This window comes from Kogia breviceps, chromosome 3 (assembly GCF_026419965.1).
Source record: "Kogia breviceps isolate mKogBre1 chromosome 3, mKogBre1 haplotype 1, whole genome shotgun sequence".
Taxonomy (NCBI): Eukaryota; Metazoa; Chordata; class Mammalia; order Artiodactyla; family Physeteridae; genus Kogia; species Kogia breviceps.
Genome location: NC_081312.1, coordinates 38,718,854 through 38,735,220, shown reverse-complemented (window position 1 = coordinate 38,735,220; position 16,367 = coordinate 38,718,854). Strand labels below are relative to the sequence as shown.

The 16,367-nt window shown below is 34.7% G+C and overlaps 1 protein-coding gene and 1 pseudogene across 4 annotated transcripts in view; one reads left to right on the top strand and one right to left on the bottom strand.

The window, feature by feature from the left end:
• Positions 1–16,367, bottom strand: part of KCNH5 (potassium voltage-gated channel subfamily H member 5) — a 325,149-nt gene that overhangs the window by 121,022 nt on the left and 187,760 nt on the right. The gene's annotated exons all lie outside the window — the stretch shown is intronic.
• On the top strand, positions 8,694–9,407 carry LOC131753587 (proteasome subunit beta type-2 pseudogene; annotated as a pseudogene).

Below are 16,367 nucleotides of genomic sequence, written 5' to 3'. Positions count from 1 at the left end.
ATTCTATTCTGGTAGGAATAGAGTTGGCAGGTCTCCTTGCTTTCTCTAGCCAAGGCTTATAGGGTTTTTAGGCATAGACTGTTTGCAGTCCCCTGCCACTATGTTTTGTGGGTGTTAAAGAGGTATTCCCTAATTGACTCGAGTCAGTGATGAATAAGGGATAAAAGGCTACTTGAAAAAGCATACTTTTATCCTTTTAGAGAAGCTGTACTGGAATGAGAAAGAGACTAAAGACAGATAAACAAGCTACCAGGTTGGACACCATCTCTATGAAGAGGGAAATAATGAGGATCTAGAATATAAACCAAAAGACATGAGGAAGAATCAGCAAGACAGAGAAACTGAACTGAGGTCAGCAGACTTTCACACAGTTATATTCTTGCAGTCTTAGACAGCCTGGGAAGGGCTGGCCATAACCTGGCACATTGCCTACTCAGTCTGTATTTTTTTCCTTTTTGTTGATCTGTACCTTCCCAATTATTTTTTGTAATTCACTTCAGTTGTATACTTTTACTGTCTCTACATAAAGTGTAAATTTATTATGCAGAAGAACATATTTTCCATGAATTGTGCATTTCCCAGGAGAATCTTGTACACTGCTTGCAGCAATAAATTAACTGATGTTAAACATGAATTGCAAGCATTTATTTTATATATGACAGGGTACTTCACTGACTTCTTTTAAAGATAATATCCCTTCCTGTGTTTAAACAGGATTGGATCTTTCAATGAGTAATCACCAAGAGATTATAATGTATAAGACATCATCATCAAATTAAAGGAACAAATCCATATAATGATATATTTAGAAAGGCAAAAAAATCCATCATCTGGAAACTTAAAAAGCAGAACATATTACTTCACTTATGATTCCTGGGAATTATGATTCGTAGAAACTTTGGGCATTCTGTCTATAGAAACTTTCTATCCTCAGTCTATTCATTAGGAGCTGGCAAAAAAGTAAAACTTAGGTAAGTGCTTATAATGAATGGAGCCAACATAAACCTGTTAGGTCAACAGAAATGTCATTGATTTAATAGGTTTCAAAAGTTTTAATTTTTGATTCTATAAAATTATCCTCATCTTTCTAATTTTCAAGATGGTGTATCCCATGAAACACTGTGTATCCCATACAACAGTGCATGATATATTACTAAACTTCTTCTCTATCTCCCACATGACTAAGTTTCATTCTTTTCTAATAACACTAGGTACCAAATGTTCAACTTTTCAATAAATCATTATTGCCAAAGTCTGACATGTATGGAATAAAGCCATACTAAGTTCATTTTACTGGGCACATCATTGTGGCAGAAATGTCATCTATAATAAGCATGTGATGAAAAAGATCTTCAGGGCTCCCGTTAGGTAGTGCATAACCTGACAGTAGGTTAAAACTGAACATTTACATGAAAAGTTTGGGTGACTGAGGCTGACAGCTGTCATTAACACTATGAAGAAGAAATATGCCACCTAAGATTTCCCATCTTTCACAGTTTACATGTGCTTTCACAGTCCCATTTAATCCTTCTAACAAACGTGGGATTGGGCACTACTCTCCATTTACAGGTGAGAAATCTGCCTCCCCTCCCTACCCATATTACCACTGTCCTGGTTAAGCACTTATCACACCTCAGCCTCCTGACTGACATCTTTGCCAAAGATCACGTTGTAAGAACTGGGTAATAGTAGGCTTTTCTAGGGGAGAAAAGAAGCTGAAAGCTCAGTTGCTTAACAACCAATTTTTACTTGGTTGTAGCTCACAACTACAGGGTGGATGTGGATCACAGAGTTCTCTATATTATTACCAATATATAAGCCTATAATGTAGCTGTTTCTGAGTGAAATGAATGCTTTTCATAATTCTTTCAGTCATTATGAAAATTTGTATGATTTATCTGATAATAAGAACTATACATAAATCAGAGATTCAAGCACATATCAATATGTTATACATCCTTGGGCACTTGATAAAAATGAGTGGTCCAACTGGGTAAGTCATAGACTTTACATCTGGGAAGGATGATTGTCTAATGTCCCAATACTTTGAATTTCATTAACTATTGTTTGGAGGTACTTAAAAAATCAAACACTAATATTTGCTTTTCTGAGCTATGGAGTAGAATAATAAAAATTTGTACCCATTTATCATAAATGCCAAAAATCCTTCTCAGTGTTTTTCCTCAGTTGAAAGGATCAGGTGACAGGGTATAGAAGTAGCTGGAAATGAGAGCAGCACTTAGACTCTGCAAACCATGTGAGTGACTATCGCCAGTCTGCTTCTGACAGACACAAAGTGATTTCTGTATATGTGTAGGTCAACTGATGGCTCAGCTCCAAGGGTTGATCTAGTTCTAGCTTTTTATTTTTAATTTTAAACCTAGGCTTCTAATATGATGGGGTATTTTAGGGAGTTCAATACCCACTAACTCTTAAACAAACAGGAGGCCTGAAACTCTTGAGGCTAACAATGAAAATAATTTGTATTTAAAGCAAACTAAAAAAATCCTTCCATAGAGGAAGGAACAGAGTTCAGACTAAAGTTTATCTCCTAGAACTTCATTTCTGAAGACATGAGGTTTTTTTCTGGAGACTCTGTTTGTGTGTTTGTTACCACAAGATTTGAACTTCACAAAGAAGTTCATAATGAAAGCAACTGAGCCTCCTGTGTATAAATGTGCTTCTTTCCTTTTAAATTGCTCATGAGATTAAGAGCATGGGATATCTGAATCAGATGAATCTGGATTCAAGTTCCAAAAGTACCATAGACTAGTTTGTAACCTTGTAAAATTTATTTACTTTTCTGAGTTTGTGTTTCCTCAGATAAAAAAATTAATAACAACAATGATAATAAGATGCCTTGCCTACATGGTTATAGGAGGGAATTAAATGACATAATGCATATAAAATGATCTGCACAGAGGTTGACACATACAAATACTCAAGTAAAGTGAGCTATATTTCTAAAATAAGAAATAGTAAAATTTCATTAGCTTTGTATGTTGTTATATGAGAAATTTAAATCTGACTACAATATCATATTGTATATATAAAGATTTTAGAAGCCAGAAAAATACTTCCTAAGCATTTTCATGACAGGAACATGACTGCAGATGATCAGCAAAATCCCAAATTCCAAAATTTCAGCAAGATTTGCTTGCTATCTTAAATTCATTTCAGATTTCTTTTATACTATTCTTAAATAGTAACCTATTGTTTTAAAAACTTCATAAAGCAAATAAACATAAGATGATAAAGTAGTAAATCTGCTTTTAAAAGTATTACTAGATGAAAAGCTAAGAAGGCTAATTTAGACTCGAAAGGTTCATTTTTTGTGATTCTTCTTGTTTCCCATTAAGTTCATCTCTGAACAAGTTAAAACTAAGGTAGATATGTTTTAGGGAACATTAAGCCTTCTTCCAACCATCATATAGTAATTGATAACAGATGTATCCTCCCATCATAAATAACGAGAAAACAAAAATTAACAAAATACATGAAACAACTGATTTTAGAAGTTGGACAGCAAACAGGACAAAACTATTACTCTGACAGAAAATAAACAAGATGAACCCAACAATTGCCTTGGATATCTTTTTGGAGACCACAAAATGGGGTGGAGGGGAGTGAAGAGGAAAGGGAATTAAGTTGATGAGAGCAATCAGGTGAGTTGACCAGAATGAGATCAGAACCTGGGAAAGGCTAAGCAAACTAAAATTTTCATGACCAAGGATCAGAAATGAATATGCTAAGCAAAGGAAAAAGCTACAGGAATATACATATGCCTCCACTTAAGTCTTTGTCTGAATATTATACTGTGTATGAATAGGGAGAAACTCCTAGAGACCAAACAAAAATAGCTAGTGGATCTGTAAGCTGAATCAGATATCATAAAAAGATTTTATTGACTTGCCTTCCAACCAGCCAGAGTGAAGAGATCTCATTGAATAGAGAGGTTTTCACTAGAAAACCCAGAAGAGTCATGTCCTAGGAGTAGGGTTAAACTAGTAAAAGAGTAAAGTTTATTTTATACTCATCTAACAAAGCTTTAAAAACAAGCCTTAGGGCTTCCCTGGTGGTGCAGTGGTTGAGAGTCCACCTGCTGATGCAGGGGACACGGGTTCATGCCCCAGTCTGGGAAGATCCCACATGTCGCAGAGCGGCTGGGCCTGTGAGCCACAGCTGCTGAGCCTGCACGTCCGGAACCTGTGCTCCGCAATGGGAGAGGCCAAAACAGTGAGCGGCCCATGTACCGCAAAAAAAACCAAACAAACAAAAAACAAGCCTTAAAAGTATCAAGCTTATCTGCAAGTAAGTGAACCATGTATTAAAAAAATATTCAAAACACTTTAGGGAAGGCAATAAAATCCAATCAATAATATAACATTGACAATGTCCAACATCTGTTCAAAAATTACTAGATATGTGAAGAAGAAAACGTGACCCATAAACAGGAAAAAAATCAGTCTATAAATAGATTAAAAATTAAAAGATGATATAATTAGCACACAGTAACTTTAAAATGGCTTTTATAAATGTGTTTAAAGATTTAAATAAAAATACAAGCATAAAGTGGAAAGAAAGGGAAGGTATAAAAATAACCAGATACAAAATTTAGAATGAAAATGCACTGGATAAGTTTTATAGCTGATTAGACTCTTTCACAAGAAAGGAACAGTAAGCTTGATGACATAGCGATAGAAACTATCCAAACCAAAGAAAGAGAAAAGACCTAAAACTATCAACAGAATATTAGTAACCTGTGAGACAATGCCAAATACTTTAACATACATGTAATTAGAGTCCTAGAAAGACAATGAAGATGGAGAAATATATTTAAGGAAAGAGGGATGAAATGTTCCCAAATTTTATGAAAATTCAAAAGCCATAGATTGAAGAGGCTCAATAAGCACCAAGCAGGATAAAATACAGAAGAAAACAAAAGTACATCATAATTAAACTGCAAAACTATTGGTGAAAAAAAAAAATCTGTCAACCTATAATTTTATATCCCATGAAAATATACTTGAAAAATAAAGACAAAAAAGATCTTCATGAAAATAAAAACTGGGGAATTCATCACTAGAAAACTTGCACTATAAGAAATATTAAAGAAAATTCTCTAGGCTGAAGGAAAATAACTCCAGATGAAAAAGAAGACCTACATAAAAGAATAAAGAACACTGGAAAGAATAAATATATGGGTAAATATAAAAGACATTTTACCATTTTAAAACTTATTTAAAAGGAAAATGACTGTTTAAAATAAAATAATATATTGTAGAGTTCACAACATATTTAAAAGTAAAGTATATTATGCCTATAGCACAAGAATAGTGGTAGCATATAAATAGACCCTGTTTTAAAGTTCTTACATTATATATGAAGTGTTAAAACATTGTGTGAAGGTAAAATATGGTCATAAATTAAAGTTACATATTATAAACCGTAGAACAATCATTAAAAATTAGAACAAAGAGGTTTCGGTAATAAACCAACAGAGGCAATAAAATTGAATGTTTAAAAATATTCACCAAATATCAAGGCAGAAAAGAGGGGAAAAAAGAAAAACAACAAAAACAAATAGCAAAATAGTAGACATAAACCCAACCACAGTGACAATACATTAAAAGTAAATAGTCTAGACATTCCAATTAAAAAAGCAGAGAGGGCTTCCCTGGTGGCGCAGTGGTTGGGAGTCCGCCTGCCGATGCAGGAGACACGGGTTCGTGCCCTGGTCCGGGAGGATCCCACGTGCCGCGGAGCGGCTGAGCCTGTGGGCCGTGGCCGCTGGGCCTGCGCGTCCGGAGCCTGTGCTCCGCAACGGGAGAGGCCGCGGCAGTGAGAGGCCCGCATACCGCAAAAAAAAAAAAAAAAAAAAAAAAAAGCAGAGAAAGTCAGATTAGATAAATACACAAGAAACAACTATAAGAAATATACTTTTAATATAAAGACACAGATAGTTTGAAATTTTAAAATGGCCATAGATACAGTAAACATAAGAAAGCTGGATGGGATAAATTTATCAAAGGAGGCTTCAGTACAAGAAATACTAACAAAGAGGAATACTTTATGATAATAAGTTAGTTAATTCATTAAGAATACAGAAAAATCTTAAATGTGTATGCACCTAAAAAAGGGTCTCAAAATAAATAAAGCAAAACCTACAAGAACTAAAAGTGGAAATAGCCCCACAAATAGAGTTGGAGACTTTAATTCTCCTCTCTCAGGAATTCATTGAACAAGTACCAGAAAATAAATAAGAAAACTTAAAACCTGAACACTACTATCAAGCAACTTGACCTAACTGACTATAGAACATTACTCCTAACAATGGTATAATATACTTAATTTTCAGGTGAATATGGAACATTCACCCAGATAGACCATATGCCATACAATGAAACAAATGTTAATGAATTTTTTAAAAGATTGAAATTCTACAGAAAGAAAGAGAAAGAAGGAAGGAAGAAGGAAGGAAGGAAGGGAGGGAGGACAGAAAGAAGGAAGGAAGAAAGGAAGAAAGGAAGAAATGAAGGAAGAAAGAAAGTTTAAACCAAGGATCAACAAGGATCAATAACAAATTAATATCTGGAAAAAAATTATCAAATATTTGGAAACTGAATAACATACTTTTAAAATAGTTATTGATTAAAGGGGAAATCAAAAAAAAAACTAGAAAATATTTTGAGAATGAAAAATATTTTTAAAAGGATGTGAAATGAAAGCAGGGTTTAATTAGGAATCTGTAAATTTAAACATGTATATTAAAAGAGAAAGATAAGAATGATGATTGAAGGATCAACCTTAAGAATCTAGAAAAATAAGTCTAAATTAAACCCCAAGTAAGTAGAAGGAAGGAAATAAAGAGGCAAAAGCAGAAGTCAATAAAATATTAAATTTAAAAAGAGAAAAACAGTGAAACCTAAAGATGGTTATTTTTATAGAAGCAATAAAACTGATAAATCTCTAACTAGATTGATTAATAAAAATTATCAATATCAGGAATGAAAGTGGAGACTTTCATTAATAAGAAACACTGTAAACAATACGTCATTGATTTAGATGACTTAGGTGAAATGGTTAAATTCATGGATGACATAATTTACCACACTGCCACAAAAATAGACAGAAAATTTGAATAGCACAATTTCTATTAAAGATATGACATTTGAAATTAAAAGCCTTCCCACAAATAAAACTCTACCCAGGTGGTTTTACTGGAGAATTTCTCAAACATTTAAGGAAAAAATGTTTGGAATCTTAAGCAAGTTTTTTTCAGAAAATAGATTTTTAAAAAATAACTCCCAACTTATTTGATGAAGGTAGCATTACCTTGATACTAAAACTAGTCAATAAAATATTTGCAAACCAAATTCAGCAACATTTAAAGAAGATAAATATCCTAACCAAGTGTGATTTATCCTAGGAATATAAGATTGGTGTAACATTTGGAAAACCAATTAATGTAATTCACCATAATAACAGTCTAAAGCAGAAAAATCATACAATCATCTCAACAGAGTCCAAGAAAGCACTTTATAAAATTTAATAACCATTAATAATAAAAATTCTCAGAAAAGTAGATGGAAATATCTTCAAAGTGATAAAAGTAATCTACACAAAAAGGTGATATCATATTTAATAGTGAAAGATTTAAGACCTTCCCCTAAGATGGGAAGTAAAGCATACTCACTCTCAACACTTGTATTTTATATTATGTTGAAATCTTAACCAGTGGAATAATGCAAGGTAAAGAAAAGACATACTAGTTGGAAAGGTGAAGGATAGCTGATTTACAAATAACATGACTGTACAAATAGAAAATCCTAAGAAATCTACCAAAAGCTACTAGAACAACAAAAAAAGTGAATGTAGTCATGTGCAAGACACAAAGAGAATAAACAAAAATCTACTTTTATTTCTACGTACTACTGACAAATAACAGAAAAATTAAATTTGAAAAAAATAACACTTCAAAAATCAAATAGCATGAAATATTTAAAGACAGTTTGACTAAATATGTTTAAACCCTGAACAATAAAATTCTACAAACATACTATATATTACATACCATATAGTAACCTTTATCAAGATAATATGGTATTGCCATATGGGTAAGATATATAGATCAATGGAACAGAGTAGAGAGTCTAGAAGTAGAACCACATGTGTTTGGTTAATTGATGTTTGCCAGGTAATTGAATAGAGAAGACAGTAGTCTACAGAAAATGGAGGTGGAAAAACAGTATCTTCACATGAAAGAAAATAAATCTTGATGCTTACCATACATCATATATTTTTTAAAAATTCAAAGTACAATCATACACTTAAAGGTAAAACTAGAGGTAGAAAATTACTAAAAGAAAACATGGAACAGTATCTTATTGACCTTAAGGTAAACTAAAATATTTCTACAGAACATCAAAAGCACGAAATATTTTTAAAATTCATAAACTGGACTTCTTACAAATTAAAACCTTCTGAACTTCAAAGTGTTATCATTAGAAAATAAAAATTCACACCACAGACTGGGAGAAACTGTTCACTATATATATATATATATATATATATATATATATATATATATATATATATATATATACAAAAAATATGGTGTGCTGTCTCACCAGTGAGGCCGAGAAGCCCGCCAGTCCTGCACTCCATCGAACCTTCAGTCCCCGGTCTCCTGCCACCATGGAGTACCTCATCGGCATCCAGGGCCCTGACTACGTCCTTGTCGCCTCCAACCGGGTGGCCGCTAGCAATATTGTCCAGATGAAGGACGATCATGACAAAATGTTTAAGATGAGTGAAAAAATCTTACTCCTGTGTGTTGGAGAGGCTGGAGACACTGTACAGTTTGCAGAATATATTCAGAAAAACGTGCAGCTCTATAAGATGCAAAATGGTTATGAATTGTCTCCCCCAGCAGCAGCTAATTTCACTCGACGAAACCTGGCTGACTATCTTTGGAGTTGGACCCCATATCATGTCAACCTCCTCCTGTCTGGCTATGATGAGTATGAGGGTTCAGCGCTCTACTACATAGACTACCTGGCAGCCTTGGCAAAAGCCCCTTTTGCAGCCCATGGCTATGGTGCCTTCCTGACTCTCAGTATCCTGGACCGGTATTACACACCAACTACCTCACGTGAGAAGGCAGTGGAGCTTCTTAGGAAATGTCTGGAGGAGCTCCAGAAATGCTTCATTCTGAATCTGCCAGCCTTCAGTGTTCGAATCATTGACAAGAATGGCATCCACGACCTGGACAACATTTCCTTCCCTAAACAGGGCTCCTAACGTCATGCCCTCCCTCCCCCTTGCCAGGGAACTTTTTTTGATGGGCTCCTTTATTTTTTTCTACTCTCTTGACGTGTGCTCTCCATAGATGGTTATTTCAGAATAAAGCTATGGATAAAAATTTTTTTTAAATGTATAAAGAATATGTTTTAAACCAGTATCTTAACTTAAAATGGTCAAAAAGTTCAACGACCCTTTGCACTAGTTTGTGATGGTTCCCATAACAAAGTACCACAGACTGGGTGGCTTAAAAAACAGAAATTTATTTTCTCATAAGTCTAGAAGCTAGAAGTCTGAGATCAAGGTGCTGGAAGGCTTCTCTCCTTGGCCTATCGATGGTCATGTTATCCCTATGTCTTCACATGATCTTCCTTCTGTGTATGTCTCTGTCCAAATTTCCTATTCTTATAAGGACAGCAGTCATAATGAATTAGAGCCTACCATAATGACCTTATTTTAACTTAATTACCCCTTTAAAGACCCTATCTTCAAATAAGGTCACATTCTGACATACTAAGCACTTCAACTTATGAATTTTGGTTACACAATTCAGCCCATAACCCCTTCATTTAAAAAAAAGATATAGTAATGAATAATAATCATAAGCCCTGATTTCAAACTATAGTAATTAAAACAGAATGGTATTGGCATTAAAAACAGAACAAAGACCCCAGAAATAAACCCATGCATATATGATCAATTAATTTAAAACAAAGAGAGAAGATTATAAAATGAGGAAAGGACAGTCCTTTCAATAAATTGTGTTGGGAAAACTAGACAGTCACATGCAAAAGAATGAAATGTCAACACTATTTTAGACCATACATAAAAATGAACTCAAAATGGATTAAAAGCTTGAATGTAAGACCTGAAACCATAAAACTTCTAGAAAAAAACATGGGCAGTAAGCTCCCTGACATAGGTCTTGGTGATGATTTTTTAAATCTGACACCAAAAGCAAGAATAAACAAGTGGAACATCAAACTAAAAAGCTTCTGTGCATCAAAGGAAACAATCAACAAAATGAAAAGGCAACATACTGAATGGGAGAAAATATTTGTACCTCATATATCTGATAAGAGGCTAATACCCAAAATATATAAAGACCTCATACAACTCAATAGCAAAAAAACAAACAATACAATTTTTTAAATGGGCAGAAGATCTGAATAGACATTTTTCCAAAGAAGACATATAGATGACCAACAGGTACATGAAAAAATGCTCAACATCAGTAACCATCAGGGAAATACAAATTAAACCACAATGAGGTATCACCTCACACTTGTTAGAATGGCTATTATCAAAAAGACAAGAAATAACAAGTGTTGGTGAGGACATGGTGAAGAGAGAACCCTGTGCATTATTAGTGATAATGTAAAATGGCACAGCCACTGTGGAAAACAGTATGGAGGTTCCACAAAATATTAAAAATAGAACTATCATATGATCAGCAAATTCATTTCTGAGTATTTATCCAAAGAAAATGAAAACACTAACTTGAAAAGACGTATGCACCCCCATGTTCACTGCAGCATTGTTTACAATAGCCAAGATATGGAAATATGGAAACAACCTAAGTGTCCATCAATGGATGAATGGATAAAGAAAATGTGGTATGTATATGTATTATATATATATATATATACATATAAAATGGAATATTATTCAGTCATAAGAAAGAATGAAATCTTGCCATTTGTGAAACATTGATGGGCTTGGAGGGCATTTTGCTAAGTAAAATAAGTCACACAGAGAAAGACAAATACCATAGGATCTCTCTTATATGTGGAATCTAAGAAAAAAAACAAGCTCATAGATACAGAGAACAGATTGGTAGTTGCTAGATGTGGGGGATGGGTGGTAAGAGAAATGGGTGAATTGAAATTAAAAGAATGATTAATAAGAACAAAACCAATTCTCAAAACCATTAATAATCAGGCTAATACAAATAAAAATTCATAATGACATATCACTGCACACCCACCAGAGTGGGTTAAATTATCAAGACTAATTATAGAATATGTTGGAAAGGATATAGAATAACCAAAACTCTCATATATAGCCAGTGGGAATGCAAAGAGGTACAACCACTTTGAAAAACAGTTTGGCAGTCTATTATGAAATTACACATATTTACCATATGACCAACAACCCCATGTAATCTACATGATTATACTCTAATATTTTAATCTATAGTATCAACCCATGTGCATGTCATGTCATCTGTCCCCAGCAATATCCCCAGAGACTAGAAGAGTGTGTGGCACATAATGAGTATAGACAAAATATTTATTAAACGAATGAAGGCATTTCTTTAACCAGTCCATTATCATTGAACATTTAGTTTATTTCCAATGTAAAGGTAAACCTTTACTTTTAACTACATCTTTGGTAATTTAGGCACATTCTAAGCTCCCTGAAGCATATTCCCTAATACTCTCCAGAGAACTTGTAGCAATTTATATTCCTATCTGTAGTGTGATACAGTTTTCTCATTCTGCTCTCTCCCAGTATCAGGCATTAAAATTTATTGCAAAAAAAAAAAAATTGCAAAAAAAAAAAATTTATTGTACCTTTACCAATTTGATTTGGAATTTACTTTTTAGTTTGCATTTTGTTAATTATCAGAGGCGTTTATCTCTTTCCATATAAGTTATCTGTGTTTCTTCTTTGTGCATTTTGAAAAGACTGTTTTATAGTTCTGCTTTTAGTGATATTCAAAAGCAAGTGTCAGTCATGTCTTCTAATCATAATATAGCCCATATAATAAGTTTTAAATTCACAGAGCCAGGGCAGGGCTTTGTGTCCACTTTCTGCCACATAAGAACAATTTTATTAAAGAATATTTCATTAAGCATACTAAGCTATGTGTTTATTACATCGCTGCTTCACAAGCTGTGTTTAAATTTTTTCTACTGGAAATGTATTGATCTAGGTTTATGTTCAGTGAAGTTTTTGGTTGTGACATTTTGTGAGAGGCACCGAACTAAACATTTTATCTCAATTCCTCCTTATATTTCACAATCAAGGGTATTGCAACCATTTCTTTATTAGGAGATCATTCTACATGCAATTACATTTTCTGTGGAATAGACTGTGGCACTTGAAAAATAGCTCATTAGTAGTACAATTATATATTAGAACTACAAATTCCATCCTTTTTTTAAAATGCACATACATGCACACGCATGCACTTTTACATGCCACTCCAAATTGCCCGAACTAAAGGGAAAAATATCAAAAGAAAAATTTTCAAGAAAGAAAATCCAACATTGAGTTTTAAAAATCCTTTCACAATGTAAAAAAGTAGAAAGGTGGATCTGATTTTCAATGCTGGTGCAATGAGAAACTGTTTGATCTCATTGGGCACACCAGTTAGGATATTGTGGCATTCTACAGCCAGAGGGAGATCCTCACTCAAAGGCGCAGTGGTTGAGAGTCCACCTGCCAATGCAGGAGACGCGGGTTCGTGCCCCGGTCCGGGAAGATCCCACATGCTGCGGAGCAGCTGGGCCCGTGAGCCATGGCCACTGAGCCTGCGCGTCTGGAGCCTGTGCTCCGCAACGGGAGAGACCACAACAGTGAGAGGCCCGCATACCGCAAAAAAAAAAAAAAAAAAAAAATTATTTAGTGTCAACTGTGGTCCAGAAACTACATGCTATCATAGGTTTTTAGAACAATATTAAAATGATAATGTGTAGATGTTCTTGGGGACAAGAGCAAGAGATAAAAGAAAGTGGGTTGTAGGCCAGCAGAAAAGAGAGGATTGTGAAGACTTTCGTTAACGTTAGTGGCAACTTTATCACTGTGTCCAACTTTCACTTGTTTACTCTTTTTTTAAATAAGAAACAGCCATTATAAATTTAGTATAGTATTTGTCCATTGGAAAACAGCTTAGAAACATCAACCTATTTTTAGAAGATGAAAAATAAGTCCTGGATGTATTTGGTGCCAAGCTGAACTTGGAACTAACAAAGGTTCCACATAGAGTGCTAGTGCCAACCAGTCACTGATATATGGCTCAGTCCTTCCTCTCATTGACACAGAAAGGGAAAAAATGCTGCAAAACTGCAGCCATTTTGTAGGAGCTGAATGTATCTAAATTTGTCACTTTTCAACAGTTGAATTGACATTGCATAGAAACACCATTAAGGTTTCAATAAAATGCATATGCATAAGGGGACATTTAAGGACACCTAATAGATCATATTTTTCTACCCATATTTGGCAGTAGAGGTAGTCAATGGTATGCTGACATGGTGCTTAGCTTCCAAGAGCTTAGATTCTAAAATAAACAATAGTGAGTTACAGAAGAACAAAAAGAGACTAAATACACATCACTTATCCAAAGATTTCCATGGAAGATTGCATTAGTTCCACCATTTATAAATCCTCATGACAAGAATGTCTCACTTCTGAAATCCCTGAAATCCCTCATGCTGTAATAAATGGAAAATAGTTCATTATCACTGTGTATATTGCTAGTAATAATGCCATTTAAGAAGCACTTTTTATCACAATACTCTGTGAAGTTGATATAAATATACATACAGATCCAGATGATGAAGAATATTCACTAGATTAAATAATTTCCCAAAGTTACACTGCTAGTGAGCAGTGAAGCCTAGGTTCAAATTTCAGGCTACTTTCAAAGCCCTACCTCCTGATCAGATTTATGTATAGTCTCCTAAAGTAACTCTGATGGTCACTATATTTCTACCACCCTTAGAAAGCTTTTATTTTAAACATTTAATAATCTTTTAGGGACATTCTGGAATCCACTGAACACTCTTCAACCTCATTCTCCTCCTGGTCAGCTGGGGAGGACAAGAGGTTAAAAGTCCTTTTCAGGAAAATAATAATTCCCGCTAAGAAGAGTGAATGTGAATTATGGAATCAGTACTGAGCTGATGCTGTAATTTCTATGCTCAACTATGCACAGCCATGGGACTTTAGCCAAGTCTCACAAGCAATGCGCTACACACTCAGTAATCAGACTCATGCCTCATGTGTGACACTAATAACAGAGTCACAATACAGCCATAGACTATAGAGCAGGGCCACATGCTTTTGTGGTTCTAACCTATAGTGTAATATGTGCCCTGGAGTAATAGTGCCACTACTCTCACAGAACAGTCCCTTCAAAACTGAGTTTGGAATGTTCATTTTCTTGCCTTTTCTTTCTTCATGCAGTTTACTAAATTTGTTTTCCCATTATAATACACGCAGAACATGCTTCCTGGGTGGATTTTAATTCAACAGCATAACTCTTCAGAATTAGACACAGAGGCAAATTCACCACCAATCAAGGCTTTTATTAATAAAACATGAAACTTTAGCCTCATATTGGTCAACTTAATTAGCATTCAGTAAAATAAGCTAAAAAAAATTTTTAAGTACCTTCTGCACAACAGGAGCCTTTAGCTTTGTATTACTTCCTTGCTCCTATATGGCCTAAGAAATTTTTCTAATGTCCCTGAAAGTTTTATCAATAGGTTAAAATGATAAGCTTCTGCAGTTAAGTTTTAAGTCTCTGAACATCAGATTGGCCTGAAATTACATTGAGGAATCACAGTGGGAACTGTTTAATGAGTTAATTAATACTCACTCTTCTAATAGACTGCACTCATTAATCTGGGAGATAAACAGCAGATGCCTTCTTTCTGCTCTCTGAAGTATGGTTCTTCTCCCACCACCATTTGTCCATTTAACTATTTGATCCAATCAGGACAGTTTTTTGAGTAAGAAATGGATGTGTTTCCAAGTTCAGTAGAATTCAATTACCTACAATGTATCTAGGAAAATTTAGCTGCCCTGTTTAGAAAGCTAGTAAATTAGTTAGTCACTTAGGTACCCCAGGAAATGCAATGATTTCACCTGAAAAAAATAGGTTTTTCTCAGTATGGAATATTATGATTAACTAGGGGCTGCTTCTAAGTTCAGGACAGTGATAACTCTGCTGCTACTTGTTAAAATCAAAAACAAATGGAGACAGCCTTGAAAAATTCCCTGAGCAGACAAAACCAGTTTAGTCAAACAAGCAAAGCTTAATTTAGCTTATTTTACAAGACAAACTTAGCCTGGGTCATTTCATGCTTATGCCTCTGGAAATCATAAGCAAACTTAAACTGCTTCCCAAAGTTGATATGAGGTAACCACTAAAAAATTCCCCATCATTTAAGAAAACTCTAATATTATAACCAATCACTGTGAAGAATTAAAAAGTGACTGCTTTCTCACTATATAAACTGTTTTATAATGATATACCCCTGAGCCTCCTTCCATGTTTTAGTTTGAGTGCTCCTGATTTGCAAACTGTCCTTTTGGTGTGTGCACAATAAATTTTTACTGATTACTGCCTCAGAGATTAATTGGTTTTACTTCTGTTATTCTTACACTTTTGACATTTCATGGCATCATAAGTGGGATCCATAGAAGACCCCCAATGACTCCGAGGCCAGTAAGCTAACAGGTACTGACACCCACAGAGCTCACTGAGTTCACTGCTTTCTCACTGACCTGGAATTTGAGGGTCTCTCTTGGATTCCAGCTCTCTGCTCTCTTTTTGTTTTGAAAACTTAGACTTTATTGTGCACACCTGTATTTTGTTTATCAACACTTCTTGATAAGTCATCCTAATCTGCTCAAAAAGGGAAAAAAAACATGTGATTCCCTGTGTTTTAGAACTGCTGTTGGAAAACAGAGCCCCTCACAGTTAAGACGTCTTAGAAAATGTAGAGACAAAGATGGTTTCCACCTGGTCTACGAGCCAAGCTCTTGTGTCTTCTGAAGAAACAAGTGAACTTTTGGAACTGTAGTAGCCACTTTGGGGAACTTTATCTTAGGTAAGTCCATCTTAAAGAGAACCCTTAAAAGAGAGGATTCCAAACCTCTCAGAGACAATGGAATGCACTCTTTGATTGGTACACAGAAGCTTCTAAAAGACAAAATGACTCCAAAAACAGCTCAGAGAGGTGGCCTTCAAGACGGCAGAGGAATAAGCCATGGAGATCACCTTCCTCCCCACAAATATATCAAAAATACAATGACATGTGGAACAA